At 55.0% G+C, this 24,712-nt stretch overlaps 1 protein-coding gene across 5 annotated transcripts in view; it reads right to left on the bottom strand.

The window, feature by feature from the left end:
* CEMIP (cell migration inducing hyaluronidase 1) overlaps positions 1 to 23,594 on the bottom strand; it is a 113,969-nt gene extending 90,375 nt beyond the window's left edge. For 2 of the 5 annotated variants that reach the window (XM_073227095.1, XM_073227097.1), the window contains exons 1-4: positions 23,415 to 23,593; positions 22,504 to 22,727; positions 21,036 to 21,229; positions 20,323 to 20,514 (exon numbers count right to left, since the gene is read on the bottom strand). The gene's annotated coding sequence lies outside the window, so the exon portion shown is untranslated. Of the gene's footprint in view, positions 1 to 20,322; positions 20,515 to 21,035; positions 21,230 to 22,503; positions 22,728 to 23,414 lie in introns of all 5 variants that reach the window. The other 3 variants (XR_012127110.1, XM_073227096.1, XM_073227098.1) reach the window with 3 other exon arrangements.
* Between the last annotated feature and the right edge of the window lie 1,118 nt (positions 23,595 to 24,712).

Here is a 24,712-nt window from a genome sequence, read left to right as displayed (position 1 = left end):
GGCAGTGCCTGACGGCTATGCTCCCTGTCCAGGAACTGCACCCACACAGCCCTCTCCGGAATCCACTTGTGTGCAACACACAGCCACAACCTCAGGGACATGTCAACCACCCCAGAGGTGAGGGCATCCCTGCTACAAATGCACCTCCATGAATGCCAGTGCAACAGCCAGACACTGACAGAAACTTGGAGACAAGGTGTTAAGTGACGGCCGCTGTGCTGGGGGCAGGAACTTCCTAACCACCGACAGGCTCAAAGTCTGTACGACAGCCTGCAGCTGTGATGTCCTGGTGGCCCCCAAACAGCTGATCAACAGCCCCTGCTCGGCACAATATGATGCATGTTCTTGTCCTGGCCCCCAAACCCACAGTCAGGGTCCAATCTACCTCTCCAGACGCAAACCCCTCTCCTCCCTTGTACACACCCTGTCCGCCACACATACGTGTCACATACATACAGACCTTTGTCTGCACTCCTCCTCCAGCCCTGAATGCCTGCTTCTCCATTCCTGCAACTATCTATGTCCCCCATCAAGTCCCACTCTTTCTCTGACCTGTGCTGAGCAAGCCCCGCCTATAATCTGACTCTCATGGAAACTCAGAGCTTTGTGTTTCTGTCGGCCAGGCGGCACTGAGCATCAGTTCCCTTCCATGTTGCAAACTGGGGTCCTCTCTTTGAAACGAACATGCCAGAACTGCGGTATCCAGATGCTGTCCTGTCGTCCCACACACCCTCCGAGGGACTGGGGACATTACTAATGTCACTCGAGGGAGTGGCCTTCCAAGGCTATAGAACATTCTCGAGACTATTCTTAAAGATGGCACATTTGTATCCTTTTTAGGACTTGATTCCTGGAAGTGGCCAGAGGTCACTTGAAAAGAAACGTGGAAAGTAAAGGTGATGAGACAGTGTGACTGTGAAGGTGCTCACGTGACTCAAAGCCTAGACATTCATTCTCTTCTGGGAATGAATTATAAGCTTATAATTTAGTTTAAAAAGCAGTTGCGAGGGTTCCTCACACTCTGGCAAGCGGCTAAGGGAGTGGCCACACTTAATCTTGCTGCTGCCCTTCCCCCAGCCTCTATGCTGGGTAGGAGAAAGATGGGGTCCCGTAAATATGCGGGGAGTACAGGATCAAATGGATAAATGCAGGCCCGGCGGCTCTTTCCTGGTTCCTGGAAGACACTGGCCTCTTGGCCCACCCCACACCCCACATTTACCTCTGTGAGCCCTCACCGAGCGCTTCCCTCCAGAGTATTTTTTTTCAAACTTGGGGCTTTACAGACATACATAGATCCCTATAGACATAGCCTGCGACAGAAGCAATTCTGGGCCACCTGGGTGAGCGCCTTGTAATGAAGAGCCGCCCAAAATTTCATGCCGCGTGTACACTGGGGGGCCCGAGGCCAGATGTCTAGGTGCCCTGGAAGGGCTTCCTCGGTAGTCAGAGTAAGTGGCCGGGGAACCACGTCATCACATGGCTCATGTGGACTGGGCATGCCTCTCTCCTCAAAAAGGGTCTTGTAGGATATCCTGGCTGCAAGCAGATGCGTTATACAGCCCTCTTTGCCCACACCAGCATTCCACTGTTAACTGGCAGTAAGGTGCGCACACGAAGAATGGTTATGGCTCGGCATTGAAATTATTTTCAGTGTCCAATATTGGGAGCTTTCCTTTGACAGCACCCAGCTTAATAACATAATGGGTGCACGGCTCAAAATAAGTTCAGTGTTAAAAGTGGGAAAAAAATGATATATGAGGACTCTGACAAGCAATGATCCCTTATGCACAATCAAATAAGACAAGAACAAGTGAAATCTGTGCACAGAGATAAAGCTTTTCCCTGGTGGGCCCAGCATCAGCCACCTCGATGGGGTCTAGTGAGTCCCTGCTGACAAGGTGAACTTCACCCGCGTTCTACCTTTGTTTGCATATCACTTGTAAATTTGTTAGATTTATAGTTGTCTAAGAACTTTAAGGTGAAGGGATTTATACCTGGTTTTATGTTTATACATATTTAAATAACCTAAAGGGAACTTATACCAGCACTGGGCCTCCTAGAGAATGTTTCCCCTTCAAAGGGCTCCATACCTCATTCAAGAGTGGCACTGTCCTGGCTGCACGAACTGCGCGGTGACCCAGAGGGAAGGCGCACAGCTGGCTGGCAAATGGGCTCCTTACACCCCTAGCTCAGTGCTGGGCAAGGATCCCGCCTGGCACGGGCCTGGCTCCCGAGGCCGCGTAAGCCAGAGAGGAAGGTCTGCTTGTTTGCATATCTGCTTTGTAAATATTGTCCCGGACTGGGCAGGAAGGGGCAGAATTTTCAAACACCATAATCAGCATCTGTTACTCCTTTCACTCGGGACTTGCCTCGCGGATGCAAACAGCCCTTCGCAGGCTTGCTGGGCCGCGAGGCAGGCCCGTTTCTCCCGGTCGGTAGGGTCTCCAAGCGGCCGCCAATTCTATCTGCGCACAAGCTGTTTCTCTGGCTGTTTACGTATTAGTCTGCCCCTCCGGCTTTCAGGGGCTGTGGGGGGTGGCTGGGGGAGGACGCGTGTTGGCACAGAAACCAGGTCCTCATGCACACTAACCACACAGAGGCAAACCATGTACTCCACAGCAGCCCGACGGCGCCCCCTCAGCCCTGGGGTGTGCCCCCCACCAGCCTGCACTGTTTCCCTGGAAACTCAGACCTGCGCTACCTACCACAGCAGAGATGAGCTAAAACCTCTCCAACAGCGACAGAGGCGACACCGAAACCCTATCCTTCCCGGTCTGTTCGCTTGTCGCCTGCTTAAGGTGTGATGATCAGAACTCCGTCTAGCAGCCAAATGGAAGATCCTGGTTTTTGTCACAAAAGCAAAATATCTTTGCTTTGACACCAAAGTCTTCCCCGGAAGTTTTGACATGTGCACCTGATGTGAGGAGTCCCAGTCATCCACTAGGGAAGACACACGGTTCCAGCACGTCCAGGCCTGTGGAGGGATCTGCCCCCGGGAGTCAGAAGCAATGGGTGCAGGGCTGGAAGGGGCCTAGAAACAATGCAGCCCCACCTTCTTATTTCACAGGTGGGGAAACTGAGGCACAGAGTCAACCTGTGGTCACACAGCCCCTCGGTGTTCAAGCTTGAAAGAAGACCTAGGGCTCCTGTCACCTGTCCCAGAACCCTCTCCACCTGACGACAGTCACAGCTCCAGGAAAGGGGCCTCCCTCCTGCCCGCAGCACCTTCGCCAGCAGACAGGACACCGAAGAGACAGCTTTCCCCAGGGGGACACACGCCAGGGGCCAGAGGGCTGCCCAGCTGGGAGGAGCCCGCAGAGCCCAGCCAGTTGTCTCCAGAGGGACCTTCCAGGCCCGTGACAGTCACTTCCCCATGACAGAAAATAAGTCAGGAGCCAAGCACCAAGCGCCCGCCAGCCGCGTGGATGGGCTGGGCCCGCGGCTCCACTTCGCAAGGCCTCCTCTGCTCACCGGGCCAGTCTGGCTCCTGTAGAGCCCACCGCCCAGGGCAGCCGGGGGGCTGAGTGAGATGGTGGGCACAAACGTGCTCCCAGAGCCCAGGAGTGGCCCCCCAGCCTGCCACCCCGGCCAAGATCTTTCCACTACAGTATTTTGCTTCTTGTAAGACTCTTTTTCTTTTGATTTTGATTCTAAATCCTTCATGGTTTGGCATTTGCAATTCCAATGCCTAAAAATCTGGGTCAAAATGAGCTGAATACTCTGCACGCACGTCCAAGAAGGACGGTGCCCCAGCCTGGTCATCCGATAGCCGGGTGCAGTAACCCATGCATGCTCATTCCAGGGAGGAATGTGGCCCGGCAACCTCCTCACTGTGGGTGGACAGAATCCAGCCGTCCCCTGGCCCCAGGGCGCTGTGTCCACCCCGGGCTCACACATACAGGTGTAAGCTGGTTCACCCCGACCATCTGCTGCAATGACCCCACGGCTGCCCTGGGCACGGGGGCAGTTCTGACTGGGCTCGGGACTCACCCTCTCACTTAGGGCTCTGGGAAGCAGCCGTGCAGTGCGGTGGCATTCAGAAGCCACTGTGCATGACAGGCCCACACCCAGGGAATCAGAACTGCTTCCTGCCCCTCAGGACCACGTGGAGCTGCGGGATGACTGGCATGTTGGCCTTCCCTGAAAGGATGGAGAAACTCAACCCCACTTCACAACTGGGAAGATGCAAGTCCTTACGAGGTGCGCTTCAGGGGGAAATCGAGGAAACCTGAGTGGCCAGATCTGGACTTGTGGCCCAGGAATGGCCCCTTTTTACCACTTAGATATTTAGGATTTAAAGAACTGCTAAAATAGTGACACACCCACAGCCAAAATCATTCTAAGGACAGCGAGCCCGCTCCACTGTGAGTAAAGGTTGAGAGGTAACAGAGGCAGGACTGGGTGGCTGAGAGGCGCCCATGTGGGCATCTAGGAGGCACAGCCCTGGGGCTGATGTGGCCCCAAGAAGTACGGGGGCGAGCTGGCCATGCCTTTGTGCCAGGAGAAAGGTGGCCCTTCCTCAAAGCAGACACAGCCCTGCAGGTGCCCCACACCGGTGAGCAGCGTGGCGGGGGGCGGGGAGGAGCCAGCTCTTCTTTCCCCTGGTCCCGGCCCCTCTGTACAGCGGCTCTGATAGAAAACCCCAGGTCAGCCTCCCCGTTCCTGTACAGAATCAGGGGCTGTTCTGCTGTTGTGCAATAAGGAAACTCAGGCCTGGAGGGCTAAGCTGGAAGTTCAGGTTCACCCAGCCAGCCAGGGGCAGAATCTCGAACCCAGGACACCTGCCTTCAAAGCCATTGCTCTCCCGAGCACTTCGCAAGACGGGCTGTGAACATGCCGGAGCCCTTCCAGGACATGAGCCCATCCGGTAGGTCTATGTCAGCTGTTCAAGATGCAAAGCAAAGCAGCAGGAACTGACCCAGAATAGCAGGAAAGTGATGTCAGCGCTCTCGCCAGCCCACGCCCCGCGGTCATTATGTGAGAAGCGATGAGACCAGCCATTAGCGCTGGCGCTGGAGCCAGGCCCCTGTCAACATCCGGTGCGTGGGCAGGGCCCGGCCCAGGTCCTCTGGGGGCTGCGCTGCTGACATGGTGGGTGAGGGCTGGACCCCGGCTGGAACCTGCCCACCCACGCCTGGACAGAGCAGGAGAGAGGACAGGGCTTCCGCTGGCTCTGGAACCTGCCCTGCAGCGGCTGATGGCTTAGGTCAGCCCTCAGGACATGCAGCCGAGATCTCTGGGCCTGTCCCCCTCCCACCACGTGGTCCCCCCTCCAGGGCACTTCCACCCTCAGGTGCCGCCTGTCCTCGCACTGGGAGGATGGACGTCCAACACACCCCAAGGCAATTAACTGATGACTCTGGTGCCGCTGAGATTTATGCAAGACCAAGACATGTCTGCAGAATTAGGACTCAGCTAAATAAAGAACGCAATGCACCCCCATGTAAGTGCGTCCACGAGGGACGATACCGTGAAGTAAGCAAGTCTGTCAAAGGCGGGTGTGGCAAGCTGGTCACAAACGTGGCCCCACTCCCCTCACCCTTCCCTCCTCCGCCCATCCATGTCCTTTGCAATATGGCTTTGCAGCTTCTCCCATCAAAGCACAGACTCGAGGGCGCCTCTCCTTGAACGCGAACTGGCCTTGCTGCAGCCGGGGGAATGAAACAGCAGCGCCGGTGCGCCTCTGAGTTCCGAGATCCTCACCTCTGGTCCCTCTCTCTCCCTCCCCTCCCGGTCACATGGAGAACACGCCCAGGCTAGTCTGCTGGGTGATGGGAGATACGGGGTCGAGCCTCCCTGTGCCCTCAGTAGAAAGCCAACCAAATGTGGGCCTGGACATCTTGGACCAGTCGGCCTCCCGCTGCTCGGCAGACTGAACGCAGACACCAGGGTGAGCCCAACCAGCCAAGCCTTGTCCAGACCAGCTGAGCCGGCTGGCTGACCACAGAACAATAACACCCAGTGACTGCTGTCCGCCGCTGGCTTGGGGGTGCTTTGTTACACAGCCCTAGCCTCCTGACACACTGGGAAGGAGTTAGGGAACACTGCATGGAGAAGGGGATGCCTGGGCCAGGCCCGGACGAGCAGTAGTTCGCTGCGTGTCTGGGCAGAGAAAGCAGCATTTGCTACAGCAAGATGGTGCAAAACAGCATTGTGCCAGCAGGGCTGCGACAAGCTCTGGATGTTGCTAGAGCCCCAAACGAAAGAGGGGCCACCGGACAAGAAGCCGCAGAGGCCGGAGCTGCCAGCCACGGTCAGGCCTGTACACCAGGCTGGGCCGAGTCCCCACTGGCCCCAAACCTCTAGGCCAACAGCTTCACATTGTAACAGGGTTTTGGAAAGTTAAAAGAAGTGGAAAATTCAGTGTTTCTGTCCCTCCACAAAAGACTGAAATATTTGAAATATGACAAGAAACAGTAGAAAAGTCAATTACCTTGCAGATCATTTTAGAATGACTTTCTTCTCTAACTCTGATATAAGGTAAGGTTTTTGAAAACAGGGCTTGCTGGTCTATGACACATGCATCATGTATTCTATGAAAAAACAAAGCCTGGAATTAGGAAGAAGTCCTAAAGTAAGATGATAGGACGGCCAAGGCTTTCCCAGGAATTTATCAAAGAGAAATACGAGCAGCTTAAGAAGAGCTCCTACAGCCGGTGGTGACTAGCCTGCCCATGCGGAGACACGGAAACGCCAGCCACATTCAATGATTAATTATTCATTTACTCTTTCATTTCATAAATGTGGCAGGAGGGCATTGGCTGTCAGATCCTGCGACAGGCCCTGGCGGCTCCATAAATAAATAAGACAGGGGCCCCCCTCCCTGCACACCCCCAGGCAGAGGGGAAAACGGAACTGCAACCGTGCCACTCACACGACCCACGTGGTCTGTAACAGCAAGGGCCTCCCGGGGACCGGAGGGTGGCGATGCGCTCTCAGCCACCTCGCGCACACAGGCTCTGAGCAAACTTCCTTACGCTGTTGGTGAATAACACTTTACATAAAGTGCCATTTCATGGGGAGACGGCCGTGGCGCTCAGAACCATGACACCCTCCGGACCAGGCCTTCCCACGAGTGGGAGCCCCAGCGGGTGGTATCTGGCAGGCCTTGGCTCTTGGGAGAGCACAGCTGACCCCCGCCCCTCCCAGGGGAGAACCACCTAGCTCCACTCCCTGCCCAGCGTGGTACGGCAGGACTGCCCAGATGCAGCCCCAGAACAGCAGCCCGGAGCCCAGGCGTCTCAAGACTGATCCCCGCCTGCCTAACAACCAGCAGAGCCGTGGAGACGCAGCCAGGCCTGGGCCAGCGAGATGCAGCCGTTGCCACACGCCCAGACGGTCAGCTCAAATGTCTGGCTGAGCTCTTGCCATGCTAGCCTATTGCACTCCTGTCACCTTCCGCTCGCGTGGCTGGACGGCCCAAGCTTCCACCAGCTGCACAGATCAGCAGATAAAGGAAAGGGCCTCATGCCAGAGGACTCAGGTACCGCATATTGACAGGAATGGTCAACAACTGAAGGATCACCAGACTGGACTGCACGAAAACGTTTCCCGTATTTTATAGAATAAGCAGAAGGGAAGACAGGGAGGGATAACTGCACAAACACATACAGAGACCAGGTGTCCTGGTAGGGAAGGGAGGCATACCCCACAACAGGCAGAAGGCAGGACAGACAATCCCCAAAGAAAAGAAGGGGCTAGTTACAATATGGGACCGTCTTCGACTTCACTAGTCATCAAAGAAATACAAACATAAACAACCAGCTGTGGTTTTTCACCTATTAAAATGGTTTTTCAAATTTTAATGCCGGCAAAAAGTGTTGTTATTCGCAGTTTGTGGACTGTTCATTTGAATAGATCTTTAGAGGCTGTAAGGAAAATCACAAAAGCGTCCATATACCTTGACCCACTTAGTTCCAGTTTCAGGAATCTTTCCTATAGAAATCACCAAAATTCACAGAAAACATACATGCAAAAATATTGAATTTTTTTAACAGTAAAAATTAGAAATGAACTTGATGGTCCTCGTATAGGATTAAAATTATGATTTTGAAAACTGAGGCAAGAACTTTTAATTTGTTTATATGGGTGAGATAAAATTATGTCAGTACTATGTAAAGATATACACCACAATAAATAAATAACTAGAAAAGTATTCACCAAAATTCTTACAGTGACTGTGTTACGTGGTGGAATTGCAGTATTTTTTTTTAACTTTTCAAGTGATAAAGGAATATAGTTATATTATGTTACTTATATAATGGCATGTATGATGACATATACTTATATATGTCTTACGTAAGTATAATCATCTACATTTATATTGTATGTCATACACACAAATGGATAAACAAGTAATGTAAAGCCTCCTTGACCACATCTGCCCTATTGCTCCTTCCGCCAACAGCCTTAAAGCTTTGTAGGGTTCATATCAAGCATCGGGCCCCCAGGAATAACGGGGTGCTCTCACTTTTCTGCCCCCTCTGTGCCTTGTGTATGTGTTGGGGGGGGTTAGAATATTTTATTACTCTCAGTTATTCACACGACCACCCCCCACCTTGAAGTGCTAGGTAGGGGCATGAATTACCGGGTTTTGCAGGCTCCACGTCTGGTGCACAGCGGCTGATTAATGCGTTTGCTGAATAAGCTGCTAAGCAAATGCAGAACCCCATGGTTTTATCGATCTGCCTGGCACTGACTCAAAGCTTCAAGCCCCAGTATCTTTTTCAGTAAACAGGCCAGACTGATAAATGCACGGATGGCTTATCACGCAAGCCTGACACGGAGCTGCCCCGAGGTCCTGTGATAGCATTTTGCTCAGAATACCTGTCTGCTCATTCACTGCCTGGCAGTCTCCTTTGAGGACAGCTTGGCCTCTAGTTCTCAGTCAGGGTCATCCAGGATGACAAATGGACCCCCTGAGGACACACCCTGGTGGCACTGAATTTCACGGCAGTCCTATTTGCCAACCACTCTGCAGTTCTGAGTGTGACAGGCAGAGACGCCAACCCACATCTCTGCTTAAAATCCTTGCGGTTCTGTCTAAATGTTGTTTTAAAAGTGTTGTGGAAAAAGGCATCTCTGCAAGGAAATACTTTTTGGTACGAGCTCTGTACAACAGCAACAGTAAGTTGCAAAATGGAACAGGGGCAATTTTGCACATTATCCTCAGGTAGAGAAAATCACAAGACACTCCATAACATTTACAAGGAATAGATTTCTTAAAAGCAATGACTAACCTCTGTCGAAAGGAGGCACAGTTTCCTGCTCGGTCACGCCGCTGCCTGTCCTGACTGCACAGCTCCAGTCTTCCCAGCACCACCCGGGGCTCAGCCTGCACACCTGGGAGGCGCCCTGCACACGTGCCTCTGCCTCACCCGACATCCAAGCCACCACCCAGCTCTGCCCACCGGGACTCCTTAACCCCAGTGGGGTCCATCCACAGCCCTGCTTCTCCGCCGGCACCCCCACTCACCGTCGCCACCCCAGCGCGGCACCAGAGCCTGCCTTTGCCGACCGTGGCCACCACCCTCTGCTCCCGGTCCCCAGCACAGGAAGGCCTCCGCCTGTGGCCAGAGGAATCCTTTTTAAAAACAAATACCAGACAATGTAACTCTCCTGGAAAAAACATCTAATGACCCCTGTTGCTTTTAGGATGAAGCTCACAGTCTTGAACAAGGTTTGCAAGATGCTCCACGATCTCCCCTCTTCCTGCCTCGCCTCTCCTTCGGCTCCAGCCCTACCTTGAGCCTCCCCAGCCTTCCCTGCCCCAGCCGACCGGGCCTCTCCACTCCCAGCCCAGGGCCCCTGTGTGTTCCCGCTGCCTGAGACACACCTGCCCCACGCTTGGCCTAACACCGACCCGGCACCCTCTAGGCTCTGCCTAAATGTTGCTTCCCCAAAAAGGCTTCCTTCCCCCACGCCTCCCACTCCCACGGCCAGCACCCGCCTGCCCCAGGCCCCCTACTATCTTCTCTCCTGGTACCTGTTAACAGTGGCTCGTACCAGCGACCACAGTGTGAAATGTACACAGGTGCCTTTCTCTGCACATCTCTCTACACCTGCGCTGTCCCGTACAGCGGCTCCCTGAGACAAGCTGGAAGTGTAACACACGCACAGACTTGGTCTGGAAAAAAGGGTGCGAACTGCCTCAACACCTTTTCATTGGTCACCTGTTGAAATGACAATATTGTGGACGTCCTGGGATAAGTAAAATATGTTATCAAACTCCTTCCACCTGTTTCTCTTCACTTTGTTTTAATAGGACTGCTAGAAAAATGAGAATGTCCCGTGGGACTCACAGTCCCCATCTGTCCATTGGCCTGCTCGGCTCCAAGTCATTCCATGAAGGCAGAACTTGGCCGGTTTGTGAGCTGCTGCCCCCCGGGCCTGGCTCAGCTGACCTCAGTGAGCTGATAGGGAGTGGACAGTCAGTGAGGGAGGGAGACCAAGTGGGCAGAGAAGAAAGAAGGGAAGCCGGGCTAGCAGGCCACCCGCGAAAAGTCCCAGAGAAGCTCAGATAAAATGCTGACGGGTCTTTGACCCCAGGCTGTACCACTGTTCAAAGCCCCAAACCAGGAACACACTTGGCAACATTTGGGCCCCAAAATAAAACGATACACGTAATAGAGATAACGTGACAAACACATTCTACTGAAATTCAAAGTGACACAGTGCTGGTCACACTGTGATTAGAACCATTAGAAGGATTTCGGACAGTGATGCCCGACCACACTCAGCAGCGGCTTTAGTCACGCTCTGGCTCACAGGCTGGCAGCGTCTGGCCCAGAACCTCCTGCAGCACCCACAGCCCATTGCCCCTGAGGCACCTGGGTAGCAGGACTGGGTGCGCTGGGCAAGGAACCTGGGCACCGCTTCAGCTGTGCTCCCAGAGAGTCAGGAGGCCCCCGGTTCACAAAGGCAGGGGGCCCCCGAGAACCAAAGCCAGTCAGCTTTGCTGAGCTCAGCTTGTCCCAGGCTTATGCCCCCAGAATACCTACTAACAGCCCGAGAGGCGGGGCCCCTGAGACATGCACTTTAGGAAGCGCTGGCCTTAGCTTAGTTTTCAAAGCCATATGATGGAAAACCTGCTCAGATCTTGGGAGCCATCCTACCCCGGGAAGCCAGCTGTGGTAGCCACAGTCCCACCCAACAGGCCCAACAGCCGCCCCTGTCTTTGGGTCAGAGATGAGCCCCTGCAGAGGAAGCCTCACGATGGGCTGCTGCCCACGGGGTGGCCATCCTGATGACCGGTTAACGAAGGACTTTCCCAGTGTCGGCCTCACATGCCCCAAACCAATTCTATGCCTCCCAGTGGCTCCGAAGCGTGGAGAGCAGACAAGGAGAGGCAGTCGATTCACCAGGTTACACGGCCACGCTGCACGCTGGGCCAGGAGTTCATGCCCTCTGACCCCACCCTCACACTGACCTCTCAGAGCCTGTGTAGCCCTCAAAAAAGGGAGTGTGCCAAGCCAGGACAGAGACTCTAGGAAGTCTTTTTAAACTTTGTAATTGCATTTTCATCAGAAGTGAGAAAATGTCCACTTCGTCTCTCTGTTCTGCTTCCTACCCATGGCCCTGAGGGATGGCATTGTGCTCCAGGCTCTGGGGTGAGGCCACCTGGACCTGAGGCCCTCTGCTAGCTGTGTCCCTCGGAGAGGAACCCGGTGCCTCAGTTTCCTCTTCCACAAAACAGTGCTCCCATTACAGGCCTGCTGTGAGGTCTGAGCAGGTGAACACGTATAAAGCACTTACAGAGGCACGTGGCTTACAGCAGAGGCAGGGCAAGCCCCTGAGCAGCTCCCTCTCCGTTCGTGAATGTGAGCTAAGCATCAACTCCATCTTGAGACACAGTGGCAAGCAGAGTGGGCCTGGTCCTCACCCTGCGGAGCACGGAGCCCCCCAGACTCCGTGCCAAGGTCTCTCGCTCTGCAGGCCCCTCCGGAGCACACGCTTGGGCCATCCACATGGTGGCTGTAGGGCTGGCTCCTGTCAACGACTTAAAGTTTGAAAGCACCCCCAGAAACCACAAGATTGCCTTCTCTATTTAAGAAGTTTGCTCATTCAGTTGGACATGTTGACAGAAAGAAGTGCCATTTTGTATAGCAAGTGTGCACAACTCTAGGAAGTGTCATTGCACTATGACTTGCTGTGTGCTGTTCTCCAAAAACTGTACAACAGCCCCATTTTAGGGGCTAGAGAAACCACTAAGGCTCAGAAAGGTGAGATGATTTGGCCAAAGTCACATAGCCCTGGGTCTGAGGGGCTCCAAACTCATGGCCCTTCACATTCATTACACCAGCTCTTCTCTCCTGTAAACCCAGGAAAACATAAGCTAAAGAGGCTGGTAAAGGAAGGAACTGGAAAGTAGTTTATTTGGCAGTCAATGAACTCTAAGGGAGTCCTTCTGAAGCACACTTCTCTGTGCTCATCTGTTAGAACCATCTTGGCACTATTGCTGATCTGAACCTCAACTCGGATTCCTACTCGAGGGTGGAACCTCAGTGGCCTCCCCCTCCCTTGCCCACTTGATGGGCCCTCTCAGATTTGCTCTGGACCAAGCACAGTTCTGGGTGCAGTGTGGCACTAAGAGAGTATCTGGATCAATTTAATTCATTAAAATTGCCAGATTTAATTGTAATTCCAAATACAAAGCAGAGAAGAGATGAAGGTCATGCTGACCTCTGCAGATGGGACAGCATTCAGAGTACCTGTTGCATGCAGGTAAGCTTTTCCAAAATGTGAACTGGACCAGCATCCTTCCTGGCAACCATCTCTCCTTTCCACAGGTGAGCCTCCCATAAAAACCGTCCCCTCATCCCTCAGTCCTTCTACCCTGTCTGCAGTAGGTCAGTCAGACAGGGCAGGCAGGGATTTGCCCAAGGATCCGTGAAGAATTCTGAAGGTGCTCACGGAAATCAGCCCAAAGGCCACAGCATGCAGGCATTTGCACTGCTGGCCGCATGCTGAGACTGGGCTGAGAAATCAGGGGTGCATCCATCCAGGGGATTTTTGTTAGATCAGAGCTGGGAGTTACACGTCTCGGGGGATTTCCTCAAAGGCTTGGAGCTCTACCTGCAAGGACCAGGCCTCACACTGGCAGTGACTTGGGCCTCAATCCCCGAAACACTTCCAGTTTAATGTCCTCCCTCTTGCCCTCAGTGCCCTGTGGCCCTGGCACCAGTATTCCATCTTGGGCAAGCCCCCTCTGCGGGGCACTAGCAGCACCTTCTGCGAGTGAGAGTTGGCACTCTAGGATGGACTTCCTGCCAAGACCACCACCCTTAGGACCCAGGACACAAACCCAACCCAAGCCACCCCCACTAGGAACAATGGCCTAATGCCCACCTACTGATCACACCCCCCTGGGCAGTCACTTAGGCGAAAGGCCAGGCTGCCGGACTCAGCTGTTAAGGACCATCACCACCTACCCTTGCCTTTATGACCTCATTTCCAAACACAGGAGCTCCTAGACCTCCCCCAAATATCTGTATTCCAGATTCTCATACAACTAAGTTTCAGCTATTCCTTCCTTCCCAACCCTGCCTTCTCCGGCCAGAAAACTGTACTCTCCTTCAAGAGAGAGTCCAGCACCGTTCCCTCCACGACACCTTGTCTCACTCCCCAACAGAGTGAGTTATCATCAATCCTCACAGCAACAGTCCCATATTGTTTACACCCTCCTTACTGCATGGACAGTAGGTAGCTGAATGTCTGCCTGTCTCCCCAGCTAGCCTGCAAGCTTCTCCATCACAGGCGCGTGCAGTGGGGTCCTTCTGAACCCCAGCTGTCCAGAAAGAATCAGTGAATGAACCATGAGCACATTTGGGCTTTGCAGCTACCCCAAAGCTGCTTTACAGTGACTTAAAACACCCCATAAACATGCTTTCTCAAACTTCAAGAATCAAGCCCCATCCGTCATTATCTAGAACATGGGCTTCTGTCACACAGACCCAGATCCCAGGTCCAACTCCATCACCCCAGCTGAGCAACCTCAGGTGGGCCTCACAGTCTCCTCCGTCTGATACCTTACTCAGTTGTCAGGAGGATTGAACGACGGTACAGTGCCTGAGCTTTGTAAGTGCTCAAGAGGCACTGGACAGTAACTATCATGACGGAATAACCACCGGGCCACCAGAGTACAGACCTCTGAGAAGGTGACTGGCAGGCTCCGATTTCATTCAATTCCCAGAGCAGGAACACACCAGACTCAGCACCGAATTTATTCCCCAAGATACATGTACATGCTTGGGGGACTGTGGCTCAGAGGCAGGACTCATGCATTTGTATTTTCAATAAACATCAGACCTACTAGGTGCTAGTCCTTGGGAAAAAAGTGGAATATGGGAGAGTCTCTGCATCTGAGCCCAGGGCTCCTGTCCTGAATGAAGACATGACTGTCTTGTGCTGAGAGGCATCTGAAATGGGAGCTGGCCCTGTGCTCTGACTGAGGGAAACTGCGGCACCTTGCACCACATGTTCCAGAACGGTCCCCAAGAGGGCCTTGTGTGAATCCAACACACACCATTTGAATTGTGATGCTTCCCCCTTCCCCCCCAGACCTTGGAGAGGTGATGTCCGCAAACATCTCAGCAGAGGGGAAGCTCAAGTTTACGCTTATTAAGCAAGATTCAATCAGAGCCTCATCTTTTCTACATGTTAAAAATAGCTTCTTATTTACAGTAACTGTACAGGGAGATGTTGAAAGTAAAAATGAACTTCACTATGTGGTCCTTCTCAGAAAATCCCAGGATATGGTTATAGGTGACCATTTGTAACAACATGACCCAGTGATTTTAACAACTAAAGCAGATTTAAGCTCTTTCTCAACCACCTAGAAAGCTCATGTGCAAACACAGCCCACAGTCATGCAGTCAGAGGACCCGCTGAGCCTCCTCAAAGCCGCGGACCAGGCAAACACCGCTGACGTTCCTGCGCCTTTTAATTTTTACAAAGTCATTTTGAATGAGAAGAAAATCTTGCATATGGAAGTTCCAAAGCCAAATCCCTACAACTGCTTTCTCTTTTGCTACCAGGAATGGAATTGAGAAATCTGATGAACTCAGCGCCTTCTTAAAAACTTACAGACACAGTGACACATCAGCCCAGCAGAAACTGCAAAACATTCTACTACGGACCACAATTCCTTCTCTCCCCAGAAGAAAGGGAACAAGGGAGAAGGGACGAGACTGGCTTCAGGGTGCATGCAAATCTGAAGGGGCCTCCTTCTCCTCTCTCCACTGTCCCTGTGCCTCTTGCACCCCAGCTCAAACCAACAGTAGGTTAAGAGCGGGAGGTGCATTTGGCCCCCCTAAAGCTTGTCTGCCTTGCCTGTGCTGGGCTGGGCTCTGCCCCAGAAAAGGCAAGAGAGCCGAGCCAGCACCAGCCGGTCAGGGAACCAGCTCATCCCACCCAGGACGAGCCTTGGACGGGGTGTTGGCTGGGTCGGGGGGAGGGTGAAGTGAGAAAGAGAGTTAAAGAGTCACTAATATACGTAATATTGTAATGCAATATTTTGAATTCTGAAATTCATGGGGAAAATCCACAGTGGGCCAAATATGAAAAATTTTAAATGAAGACAGGGCCAGGGTTGCGGCTGTTCCCTTCCCCTCTGGCGCCTGCATCCACTGGGTCTCCTGAGAGGCTGCAGAGGCGCTCAGCCGCGGGCAGCGGGCACAGCGGGGGCGCAGCTGCGGGAGGGCCGGAGAAAGCACGAGGCACACTCATGGCTCAGCGATGTCGGTGCAGAAAGAGCTTCTGCTGAGTGACATGGAAATGGATCCGAAACATATGGATTAAATTCCCCCAGAAATAAACACAGTTTTGAAAGGAAAGGAAAAGTACTTAGCCACTAATGTTTGAGGTTTTCCTGAACCCAAACCTTTGGAAAATTAGCATATTTAGCACTGAGTGAACTGCTCAGTGCCTGTAGCACAGTCAGCTTTGAACCAGGCTGGTCATTAACCAGCAGTTCATTTAAAAAAACAAGTTTTTTAGTGGTTTGCCCGAATCTGCTCTGTGACTCACCCCTCCCGAGGTTCGTTCTTGTTGTTCTTTACAGGAGGGGGGACAGCTTTACACACCCCCTCTCAGCCTGGCAGGCCCTGGGAACTCAGCGACTGGGGGGCTTGAGGGGGCCATGCTGGGAGTAACCCCACCACCACACCGCAAGGCCAGGCACCTGGAAAGAAGGCAGGTGAGTGGTGCGTTGGTCTAGAAGCCAGACGGGCACCCAAGGTGCCCTCCTGTGCTAGCTTTGTGCCCTGGGGCATCCACGCCCCCCTCACCCACCCTCAGACCCCACTGTCCCCTCGGGAGCACATGGCATGGTGAGTGCCAGGGAGCACTGCACCCAAGCAGACAGACCCCTGGGATCTAGGGAGCCAGTGTCTCTGGTCACCTGTGCCAAGAGGTCGAGGTGACCTAGGAGCCAGCCTGAGTCCAGCCCTAGGAAGAGGGAGGGGCCGCTGACTCGCCACGGTTTGGGAGTTAACTTCAGGGTGTTCCAGTCTCTACGCTGATGTGGGCTGGTGCAAAGGCCCCCAGACGCCAGGCCAGACTTCCCCGGAGAGCAAGGCTGCTGGTCACAAACCTGCTCCCGGCCCCCTCTGACATTGCCCAGTTCAGGAGGCCTGCCTGACAGGCGGCTGCAGACACCTGCATTGGGGAGAACCTGCTCCGCCCCAGCCTCCTCTGGGGCTCCTCATGTCCCAGAGGTGGAGGTGTTCTTTCTCTAAATCCTCCACAGAGTGCGCCTGCCTTCCATCCCCTCAGCACTCACAAGTGTTCTTAGAGCCGCCCCTGGGCCCCAGAGTGTTCAGACACCTTCCTGAGGTCTAGGGCCACCCGTCAGTGAGGCTGGTGCTCTCTTTGGTGTCCCATTCAGAGCATAATTTCCTCCCATAGGGGAGTTTGTACGAAACACACAGGAGCCACAGCTTGAACTAGAACCTTCTACCTCACCCTGGCCGGAGAGCGTTCCTATTTGTTCACTTCTGGCTTTTCAAACCATCCTGCATTCAGATTCCCTTGATGAAGGGATGTTAAGACCCCAGGGAGGATCTACCAAGTCTTACATCCTGGAAATAAGCTCTTTCTTTTTTTTCTTGCCAGCTTTTATCAAATCTGAAAAAATCTTGGGAGGCTTAGATAAGACTCATGGACAAAATCAAAAAGATAAAGCCCATGTTTTGCAAGATGCTCACAGCTCAATGTACCTCCTCAAGGGATCAGCTGCAACGTGAGTTTTCTGAGCCAGCACCTGTCACATGTCCTTCCCCACTGGTGGCCCAGAGGCTGCAGATTTGTTAGATTGTCACACGCAGTATAATTCTGGTTTGGCTTCATTGGTAATTATTAACACAAAACCCAGCAAAACATCCAAAATATTAAGAAGACACAGCGAGACAAACCACTGCACCATAGAAACACCGCTATCAGCACGACTGCCGACAGCCAAACGACATGAGCCACAGCAGAGGTGTGCAAACTGCTCCTTGGAACCCATATGGAATTTGGGGATTAACACATACTAATCCACAAACTGGATTAGTAAAATTCTGTTGGAAAAAAAACCATTTTACAGTTAAAGTTATTTTAAACCACTGGCCTAAGAGACTAAGGCCCCAGAGACCTACAGCTGCTCAGAAGGAGTCATTTCTGCCAGGTATAGCCGAGGCCTGGGCAGGTAAGGGGGCTTGTACACCTGAGGCGGGTATGGAGCCTCCTGCACCTGCGCATGGCAGAGGGCCTCTTCTCTGTGTGAAATGCCTTCTGAACTCCGTCCCACATCCCATCTCTGCCTCACCAGAAAACTCCCGCAAACCCCTGGTAATCCTTCCAGACACACCTCATGCCCCGTTCTCAGGGGAGCTTCCCAGGCCCCGCCTTCCCCCGACCCCCGCTTCTTGCCCACCACTCTTTCTGGCCTGTGTCCTAGCCCCCCATCTTCCTGCATGAAGAACCCTGACTCCCCCACTGTACTGTGAGCTCTGGAGGGGAGGGACCATTTGTTCCGCACTGCCCTCCCAGCGGCTGACACAGGGCCTGCCTCGTGGGTGATGACCAAAACATTGCCCTCCACCTCTTTTCTGCTTCTGGCCATGGCAGTGGGTGACGGAAGGCAAGCGTGCACCTGTACCTCGGGCTGAGCGAGATGCATCTGTGATGACCAGCTCACCCCCTTGAATAGGAGTGCCACGGGCGGGGCTTGGAGAAGACAACAGGCTTTATGTGTCCTCTCCGTGTTCAAAACAAGCTGTGATCTTTAGAGTCAAGTAAAGTTGTTTAAATGTAAACATGCATTCTCAGTGTCTGGAGCCAGAGTGAGATGACATTCCCCAAATGATCTCTTAATACCACCAAAATTACATTCAAATGCCTTTGCCAGGCAGAGATAAATTGTCATTTGCACAATGGTCTTGCACTTAAAAGTAACTTGGTCCAGAGAACTTTGGAGAATTCATTATGACAGGGAAAGGGGCAGGGGGGGGACTCAAAGATGCTCAAGATATTTAGTCTCCTGATAAGACTCCAAGCGACAATAATTATCTCCAAGAATTTGAAGGGTTGTTATAAGGTCACTAGGAGAATGCAGACCAGATGGACCCCACCTACTCAGACATTGGAAACTGACTTGAATTACACCAAAAAGAGTGAAATTAGTTAGAATCCCAGAAAGTCAACAGTGACGTGGGCCTGGCTGCTCATGCGGCCAGTGAACCAGAGGCGGCACCTGGGAGCTTGTTAGAAATGCAGCCATTCAGGCTCTACCCGGATCCACCCAAGGAGAACTGGTGGCTCACCAAGCACCCCTGTGATTCATTCACATACTCAGGTCTGGGGTGGGGAGAGCACTGTCCTCAGGCGGACTGCACGACCCCTGACCCCAGAGAAGGCCCGTGGGCACAGCAGGCTCCTGGGGCTGCCGCAGCCCTCCTGCCCCACTGGGGTGTCTAGAAACAGGCCTGGCAGTAGGCCGGCCTGGATACTTCACATGCCAGCAGGACCAGCGTCTCGCCATGCTGTCCCCGTAACAGAAGTGCCTAATGGCTAAGCTCTTCTGTGGACAGCTGAAAGAAACACACGGGCTTTCAAAGGCTGTTGTCTGGTCAAAGCACTTTAAACCCAAGTTATATCTAAACCTACCACGTGGCTGCCCTTGCAGCAGATCTAAAGACACGGCCCGGGCAGTTTCCCAATGCGAGGAGCCAGGCTGCCTGGAGCTAGAGGGACAGGACCTGCCCTGAGCGAGCGCTGGGGAGCCAGCCTGCCTGAGCCCCAGGCCGCCCCTGCGGGAACAGGGGGGACAGGCGGATGGCAGACAGGGGCCCTGGCCCACAGCAGGCGGCAGCTCCTGTCCCTCCGGGTGGGGAAGAGCGTTTCCTGGCACCGCACCGCGGGGACTAAGCAGAAAGCAAATGCATATTTGATGACATTTCCCTGCACGCAGCCTCCCTCCTAAAGAGCCGAGTCTGAACAAAGCCTGGCACCAGAGCAGAGGAAGAGGAACAGGACCAGACCGGGGGAGAGGCCGGGATGGCCCTGGAGGGCGTGAGCCGGGCACGGAGGTGCAGATCCGCGTAAGGGTTGCCCTGATGGCCTCACAGAGCTGCCCGGCTCAGTGTTCCCCTCTGGCCAGCCTCTGGGAAAAGGGTGCTCAGGGCCCAGCTGAAGAGCCCGCAGAACAGAAAGGAACTCCGTCCCCCACACCCGCAGCACGCCTGCCTCCTACTAACCTAACCAGATACGAGGCGGCCAGAATGCGGTCCCTCCCTGCTCCTTGCTCAGAGGGCACTGAGCTGCCGTCACGGAACGGCGACTACCAATCAAAAGGAGGCGGTCGCTGCACCAGTCAGACATCTGGGTATCTGACATCACGTGCAAAGAGAGATGCAGCCCGGACTCTTCATAGGTCTGGGACCTTGTGGGTACAACCTGTAAACGTGACTTTTTCCTTTTAGGAACCCAGTACACACACACTTGCATGTCTCTTTTGAGCTACAACTGCAAATGCAAAATGCATGCATTCTACCAGATTGCGCTGCTCTGAAGACACCACAGCAGGTGCTGCAAAGGGGTCCCTGAAGTGGCCAGCTTTAAAGGAGGTGGAGAGTAACTGGATTCCCCCCTCAGCCCCACAGCCTTCCCCACTACAGGCCTCCCTTGTCATCCGATTGGTGTGTCCCAGTGACTCGGAGGGACGCTGCTGCAGTGAACAGAATGCCCCCAGGACCCAGGAAGGGGCCCTTCCCACCTCTCACGCCCTTCCTCCCCTCATTGGCCCTGCACTCGATGTGCTCTGAGTTTTGGCAGTTTTCCTACCAGAAAGCCGGGTAAGCTGGAAACCGGAACCTTCATGGGGGTCCAGAGCAGACAGTCAGAACTTCATGGTCAGCCAGGGCCCATGTCTTCCTGCTCCATTCATGTCACCGGGTAGATGGGAGTCACAGACAGGCCCCCGGCAACTGGGGACTGCTTCCTTAGGCTCCTATCAGGCGGAGGAAGCTAAGGTATCTACCAAGGATAAAAAGAGGTGGAAAATCTGAGAGCCCTAGAAACTGAAACTGGCAGATAAACACACACACTCACACACTTTGGGGGAAAAACTAACTGTAAGACTGGGCCCATGGTAACTCCATTATCCAGACTTCTATGGTGTGTCCTGTATTAATGATTTCTACCAGCCGGAACCCCAAAAGAAGGGGCTTGTGCTCCAGGAAAGGTGGGTGTATGGGTCAGCACCTCCCGCCCCAGCAAGGCTCTGTCATGAAGGGATGTGCTTCCCGCATGCGAATGGCCACTTGGGGGTGTCCTGGAGAAGGCGCACTGCCCCACGGCAGTTGACCCCTCACCTCGTCCTGCGGGAACCTGGCAATAGGGCTACAGACACCAATGCCCATCAACACCCAGGAGAACTTCACCCCCAGAAAGACAAGGAGGCCCCTAGGAAGATCCTGCCTGCTTTCGACAGAAGGATCAGAAAGGACTGACCATGGAAGCCAGAGGACTGCCATAGTAATTTGAACATAACTTACTTGGTCTTTCCTCCAGGTGGCCCAGGAGGGAGAAGCAGGTGGCCCATGTGTCTCACACAAAATTCTTCCATTTATCTGAATAGGATTTTTTTCTTTTTTTGGCATTTTGATCAACTTTAGCACTTTCTTCAGTTCCACCAGCAAGTTCTTGAACGTGAAAATAAAGTGGAGATGGAGTTCCTATCAAACATGCACTGGGTTAGAAGAGAGCGGAGAGCTGGTGAGCATCATTCAAAAGAAATGCACAACTGTCCTTAAAATACAGTTGCAATCACTACCACTGCAAGAGCTCCCTCTGTGCTCAGCCCTGGGCTGTGGTGTTTTACGCTGTGCCCCTAATTCTCAGCAGCAGCTCTGCAAAGTAGACTGTGTTCTCCCTGGCTTACAGACGAGGAGGTGGGCACAGAGCTTACGTGACTTCACAAAGTCACACATGTTATCTCAGCAAAAAAGAGAAAGAAAAAAACAAAAGCTTGGTTGTACTTATTCTCCACAGACTTTCATCAGTCACGAACAGAAACAGACCTTCTGAATTTCTTACAGTGAAGGAGGATGCACACGTCTGTGTAGGTGGGGATGACGACAAAGAAAAGCCCCCTCCAGCGGCATTTCTCCCCAGAGGAGAGGGATGCTCAATTTGCACAGATTAACCCTAAGATTCTCGCCACTGTTTCCAGGCAACCAACCTGAATCTAGGTGGCTCAAGAGGAACCTTTGAAACCTTCTTTAAGAGTTGTTACCCGCCTTCCAGGAAATGATTACGATTGCAAATACATGCAAACATATTCTCTGTAAAGGGGTTCTCTTTGATTCTTATCCATTCTGCTGCTGTAACTGTGAAACTGATACATCCTCTCCAAACCATACTTACTAAAGAATGTAGTAAAACGGAACATGACCCTATGCCTTGCACAGAAAGCAGTTTAAGCAGGGTCCATAACTAGGTCTGGCATTATCTCACCACCTCAGTGGGTTGCTCAGGTGTTGCACATTTACAACACCTGAGGGGCCCCTGGGGCTACAGAAAAGCCAGGGCTGTATCCCCATGACACCATTCCTGCACAGAGCTCAGCTGCAGGCTAGTCTAGGACCCGGCCACAAAGCCAAGGTCCCTTATCTTTCTGAGTGGCTCCTGTCTCCTCGGCACAGGACACAGACGGCTCTCGCTTACTAGACGTTCTTCCCCTCCCGTCGTGCGCTCCAATGCCCTGAGCTTGGGAGGAGAGCGCGCGACTTCCCGGGAGACCCACGGCCACAGACCCGGCGTGGAGGAAGCGGCTGGGAGCTGTCCATGGTGGCGCGTCGCCTGGGCACACAGAGCCTCCGGCTCCCCGCCCTCGGGCGCGCCAGGGCTCTCTCCAGACCGCGGAATGGAGAGACGCGCTCCCAGGCTCGCCATCTCCGGGATGGGCTGCAGCCAGGCACTGGCTCACACATCAAAAGATTGGTTTAAAAGGGGAATTCTCACCTGTGGGCAGCGCTGGCTGCACGGAGCGGGACTCAGGATTCAAATCCGGCAGCTGGCGGCGCGCCGGGGACGGAGTAGCGTTGGACCCTCGCGGATGGCGGCGGTCGCTGGGAGCGAGTCTGCGGTTGGGGACCTCGGGCGCACGGAGCGTCTTTCCCAAGAGTACAGGGTCCCGCCGGCGCCCGTCCAGACGGTCTCTGGCCCTCGTTCCCAGGGCAGGAGACCTAGCCACAGCCCTGGCTTGAGCTCAGCCAGGTCCTTGCCTTTCCTCGCAACCTAAGTTGACCCTTCGTGGAGCCGACGTCCCTTGCCAGGGACCACCAAACTCCCTTCCAGTGGTGAGGCTTGGACTCGCAGTCGGAACATCAGCAGGGGCGCTCGTGCCATCTGATATGCAGTGGCCGCCCCCAGGCCCTGGGCCAGCTCGCGCCGGGTGCCCAGCCCTGGCCCGGAGTGCGCGGGCAGGGAGGCAGAGGGGCGTCCAGAAGGAAGCCCCCCGCGTCGCGCCCGAGCAGAGGGGCGCCGACCTGCTGCCGGGCTCACGCCCACTGACTGGTGCGCAGCGCGAGTCGGCCCCTGCCCGCCCGACTCCTCGGCCTGACCCTGTGCTGGGCGAGCTGCCCGAGCCGTTCTGACCCGGGCGGAACCTCGGCAGGGCAGGACGCGCTCCGGACCCCGGCGCCCCAACACCTGCCGCCCGCCAAAGACCCCACTATCTCGGGGAAACCTCACGGGGGCCAACGACAGGCGCTGTGCCCACAGCCCGACGTGGACAGACCGGCAGAGGCGGACCGCACAACCCAGAGAGGACAGACAGAGCCCGGGACGGCGGCGTTTACCCTGCGAAGGGCGGAGGCCCCGGACCCCGTCCTGCCCTCCCCTCCGAGGCGCAGCGCCCGCGGCCCCCTTACCTCGGCGAGACGCCGCCGCACCTGGCGACCAGGAGCGCAGAGCCGGCGTGGACACCGGACGTCCGCCCGCGGGTGGCCGCTGGCTCGGGGAAAGGGTCGCGCTCAGCCCCGCTGTCCGCGCGCCCGCCGCCGGCTCCGGTGCCCCACGCCGCGCTCTGCCCGCGCGCTCCAGCCGCCAGCCCGCCGCGGCTTTTATAGAGGCGGCCCGGCCGCGCCGCAGGCCCCGCCCCGGCCCGCCCCCCGCCCCCCGCGCCCCGGCCCGCCCCCCGCGCCCCGCGCCCCGGCCCGCCCCCCGCGCCCCGCGCCCCGGCGGCCCCGGGCGGGCTCTGGCGGCCGCGCCGGGAGGCGCACACGGAGCCGGGCGCTCGGGGGCCGCGCCGGAGCCGCCAGGCGGGGGCGCCGGAGCCCGGGACTCAGCCCCGCGGCTGCGGAGGGCGCCCGGGGCACGTTGGGGCCGGAGGGACGCGGGGCACGAACCCACTGGCGTCCAGCGGCTTCCGCCCCCCGGGGAGGAAAACCGCCCTGCGCCCCTGCGAGACGAGGGTGGGCTGCTAAGTGTCGGGATCTTCTCTTTAAACTTATAAAAGAGGGGCCGTAGAAGGAGGTCCTGGGAGGGGGACCGAGCAGCCGCTCCGTCAAAGGGACCTGGGTTTGCGACCCGAGCTCCCCCACTGCACCGGTTATGTGCCCGCGGACCAGCCCTAAGCTCTGCGGGGACAGGCTCCACGGCGAGAGGATGGGCACTGGGATGCGTCCTCTCCGGGCGTAGGGCGGTTTAAACCGGGCAGGGCACCGAAGTGCAGGGACCTGGCCCAGCGTGGGCGCTCAGGAAGTCAGAATCCTTCCCTGCGGCGGGGGCTCTGTACCCCCAGCCGGGCCGGCCAGGGTCCGCAATTGTCAAAGCATGTGGGACAACTCTAGGTGTTCCCCTCCCAGAGGAAACAGGGCCAGTGGAAAGAGCCCAGAACCAGTCTCCCGGGGCACCCAGACTCCACTCTCAACTCTGCCCCTAACTTTCTGTGTGACCCAGGGCCACCTCCTCCCCCTCTCTGGGACTCTGTCTGTTGGTACAACGAGGGCTTCCATACCAGCTCCCACCCCTTCCTCTGCCCTGGAGCTTACAGCTCAGCCCCCTCCCCTGGTTAACGGGGGTCCTGCGGGAATACACCTTTCTCTTCCTTCCAGCCAGTGCCCTGTGAACAGGCACTCCTGGGCAGCACCCCTTCTAGACAGGACATACCAGCTCCCCCAGCCCACATCCAGGCTTTGGGGCTAAGCTAGAGTCCGAAGCTGGCAGA

This window comes from Manis javanica, chromosome 18, assembly GCF_040802235.1.
Source record: "Manis javanica isolate MJ-LG chromosome 18, MJ_LKY, whole genome shotgun sequence".
NCBI classification, from domain to species: Eukaryota; Metazoa; Chordata; class Mammalia; order Pholidota; family Manidae; genus Manis; species Manis javanica.
The sequence above is the reverse complement of the archived record's forward strand: the minus strand, read 5'-3'. Positions and strand labels throughout refer to the sequence as shown.